This window comes from Monodon monoceros, unplaced genomic scaffold, assembly GCF_005190385.1.
Source record: "Monodon monoceros isolate NGI ecotype Baffin Bay Population unplaced genomic scaffold, NGI_Narwhal_1 Super_Scaffold_13, whole genome shotgun sequence".
NCBI classification, from domain to species: domain Eukaryota; kingdom Metazoa; phylum Chordata; class Mammalia; order Artiodactyla; family Monodontidae; genus Monodon; species Monodon monoceros.
The window spans coordinates 36,819,493-36,823,882 of NW_021703769.1; positions in this window are offsets into that span (position 1 = coordinate 36,819,493).

Below are 4,390 nucleotides of genomic sequence, written 5' to 3' on the forward strand. Positions count from 1 at the left end.
CTGGGAACTGCAACCATCACCATGGGAACAAGCCTTGGCTGGACTGCTAGAGGATAAGAGAACATATGGAGAAAGGCCCTGCCATGTCAGTCATCCTGGCTCTCCCAGCCAAGGTCTCAGATATGAGCATGAGGCCATCTAACTCATCTAGCCACCAGCTAACTGCGCTCACACACATGAGTGAGCCCAGCCAAGACCAGCAGAAGAAATGTGCTCCTGAGCCTAGCCCAAATTTGCTACCCCACAGTATCACAGGATAAAGAAGTGATGGTTGTTTTAAGCCACCATGTTTTTTGTGCTTTGTTTCCCAGGAAAAGCTAACTGACACAAAAGTGCTCCTCTAGGGAGAAGGGTAAGATTGCAATGAGCAAATACAACATGGCTTTTAGGAACATGGGTTTTTGAGCTAGACCCTAACTTCCATTTCCTAGCTGTGCGATCTTGAAAAATTTCATTAACCTCTTGCTTTTCACATCTTAAAAATAGAAATAATAATACAGCCTCATGTATTTATTCTGAAATTAAAGTTTAAAAAATGTATGTAAATAACTCAGATAGTACTTGGCACATGATAAACGTTCCATAAATTGCTAGAGATGTGTGTGGGTGGAGAAAAGCAAAATAATTCTGGGTTGCAATCAGAGGTTAAGGATAATGTTGTCAAGTACAATGCATTAAGAAGCAAAAAGGAGAATTTGATTCTTCTCTCTATTATCTTCTGTCTGTGTAATTTTAGGCAAGTCTTTTTTGTTTTCTAAACCTTAGTTACCTTGGAAAAAAAATTTTACTGATGGACCAGACTACCTTAGTGCACTTCTTCAGATTCCAAGGACTGTGATTATATTTATTTTAACTCTGTTGTTCATAACTGTCCATTACTTTTCCAAAAAGAAGGTCATGGAGATCAGAGCCAGAACTTTCTAGGGTATAAGATGGAGATTTAAGTTAAGGGCCAGGCAAATCCAGACACAATCATAGCTGCACAAATTAATGTTGTTAGAAAAAGCTAATTACTAAGGAGGTCCAGGAGGGAAGTATGTCTTTTGAAGTTCAGGGTGGGTAGATTTCTATAAGAAATGGTACCTTTCAGAGAGATTAGTCATGGCTGGATCAACATAAGGTGAGGCATTAAATCATGTCACAAACTTCCTATGAAGTTCAAAGGCAGGTGTGTTGAGGTCATGTTAGCTGCTATAACAGAAGAACTCAAAATGCATAATAACTCAAAGATGATAAAAGTATTTTCATTTCTTGCAGGTGGATCTCCCAACCCAACATCTTTCTGTTTTCAACACGTGGCTCGATTGCATCAAGTGGAGGAGAAAAGAGCATGGATGATCACATGTGAGAGATTTTATGGCACTCACCATAAGGTGACCCCTTACATTCAACTGACCAGAATATAGTCACATGACCACATTTCCACACATATGACCACACTTAACTGCAAGGGAGGATGGGAGATAGTCGTGTGTTCAGAAAGAAGAGGAATTGTGTTTTGTGAACTGCTATCCAGTTTCTGCCATGACAGGTACATACCTGAATACAAGGGCCTGGGTGCACAAGAGTGAGGAGTGATGGGGAGTGGAGAAGGGAAACATTGCTTCCATGCCTAAATGGTGCCAGGTGGGAATGCAGACCAGGGGTGGTCAAGCCATCCAGTTTCTAAGGAGCAGTGAGACTTCTCAACTGATATATAAAAATCTCTTGATTTTCAAATGTTGGTGATGAATTTATAAAACAACAACAACAAAAGTGTAGAGTGTAAAGAAAATTCATTTGCAGGCCCAATGTTGCCTGCATATTTCAGGCTGTCAATGAATGGTATCTATGTTGTGCTAGATGGGAAAGGCCTAGAGAATCAGATAAGAGCCTGGGAGGCAGATAACTTACAGGTGACAACCAGGCCTGGGAATTCCCTAGGCAAAAGGGTAAAGGGGAGAAATCAGCCTGGGCTCGTTTTAGGGCTTCATCCAGGGGCCTAGCAGATGCTGCAAGGTGGTGGGGAAAGGCCCTTTAATCATAGATTTCTAGACCCCTTTCAAAGAAGAAACGGTCTTGTCTTCCATGGCCATGCAGAAACTGGCAAGAAGGCAGCCATCTGTAAGCCAGGAAGAGAGCTCTTGCTAGGAACCAAACTGGCTATCACCCTGGCCTTTGTCCTTCCAGCCTCCAGAACTGCTCAAAGGATCATACATTGCGGACACCACTGAGTGACATGAGCTGCCCGTACACTCAGTGTTAAGATCACAAACCCAACATTCCAAGCTGCCGAACAGCCTTTCAACTTGTAGCTAAACTTCTATGCATGACCCTGAGGACAAATTCTTATATCTTTTTTAATGTAAAATAAATAATAGTTTATATAAGGGGAAAAAAATGCAGGGGCTGGTGGCAAAGCTGAGGAAGATGGCTAAGAAAGAAGGGAAAAGTAAAATGACTGGGGGTAGGGAGACATATGTCTACCTGTCTTCAACCATGTCCTGCCTGTCTGCGTCACCCAGAGAAGATGGGAGAGGAGCCAGGGTGTGGTCTCAGGAAAGGGGTGATTTCACCATTAGTCACAGAGGCAGTAGGTATTTACTGCTCCAAGACAGAGGTCCTGTCTGTGTAGACACAAATTTCCTGTAACCCTGTGAGTAGCTGTCAGGTTTGGGGTTTATACAAAGCTATGGCTATGTCCTAGTCATACCTTTGGTGATTTAGAAAGACTGCAAATACTGGAACTAAAAGCTTATTGTTTTCTTATGTTCTAGGTAAATTGATGATGACCTCAAAGGTAAGCCATGATTTCATATTTACATTGCATATCACTGTGGCAAATTCTGTCTGTCTGGTGTTTTAACCCCCATCCTAACTGGTCAGTGACATGCTTGGGAATGCCATTCTGTGCTGGGAACTGAGAGAAATGTGTTCACTATACACCACGCCACGCTGCTTGAGGGTTTTATCATCCAGGGAAGGAGGGAAGAAATACATGGTGTTGAAAAAAGGAAAACAGTGTTCAGTAGAGACAGGGCATGGTAAGTGAGAAATGAATGCTGGAAATGGAGGAGCCTGAGGCATAGATGTGGGGGGAGGGACGGACTGGCATGGGGTAAGGAGTAGGACCCCCTGTCCTGTCCTACACAACAGTCATGCTTAAAGATATGGCAAATATTATTGCTCTTGATTTTCTTATATACAGATTGATTGTGACTTCAGTCCCTTTCAGAAACTAAAAACAAATGAAGACATTTTAAACGGGCATTTGGGATGTTTTTTTGAATTTGAAGCTTCTTTTATCACAGTAACTTCAGTTTTGCCAGATATGATGGTCACAGGTATGGTACGCGGTTGTAGGCTGCGCTGATGAACCATGGCTTTCCACTGAAGGAGTGACCTCCCGGATTGGAAACTTAGAAATGCCCTTTCCTCTGAAAAATTCTCTGCCAAGAAATCAGCAAAGCTCCCAGAACTCTCTGCTTAGAAGGTTTGAATAAAAATCCTTCCATGGTTCTGCTCATTACTTATGTCAAAATGAAAAATATGTTCTTTACCCGTGCTTAGAAGTATTTCAATCTTTTTCATGGTTATAGCACTTGAGACTATGTCCTCCATTTGGCAGTAGGATAAGTGAAGAAGGGAAAATCATGCCAACTTTGGACAACATATGACTGTGTATTTTCAGCTATGATCCAAAGTCACAATTTGGCCTGTGAAGTCGGTTCTATCCCTTTGCCAAGTTGGGCAAGGAATCTTGACTGAAAGATCCTTTTTAAAGACCTGGAGTATTGGACTAGATGTCAAGACATTTGTATTTGGGCTTCTTTGGTGCCACTGTTTGAAAAAGCAAAGGCATCCTGGCTTTGCTGTTTCTTTCCATTTTAAAGTAGCAGGAATGATCCCCAAGCCCTCTTACAGAATGTTGTATGGCTAAATCAGAACTTCATTTAGAAATATTTAGAATCCTCTCTCTAGGTTGGCGTGTCTAGAGTAATTATTGTTTAATAATGCCATTTCTACTATTATTATTGCTGCTGTGTTATTACATTTTTGGTCATGGTTATCATACCAATGTCTCTGTTTATTATAAAATGAGGTGATGACTGGTATTCTTTCCACACAGCCCCAAACTGTCCCAGAGAAGTTAAAAGTGAAAATAATTTATGCCATACTGCTGAGGAAATGAAATACCCAGTGGTCAAGAAATAAATATGTCAAAGCTTCTAGGAAAATATGAACTGGGAATGTTGCTTCAGACTCACTGAGTGTGGATACTATTTGCTGCATTTTGCTGTAGAACCAGCTTTAGCTCTCAATATTCTAATTTATATTAACCTTCTTTAGACCTACCTAAACTTATAAGTCAACATTTTGGTTTATATTAACCCTGTTTAGACCTATCTGA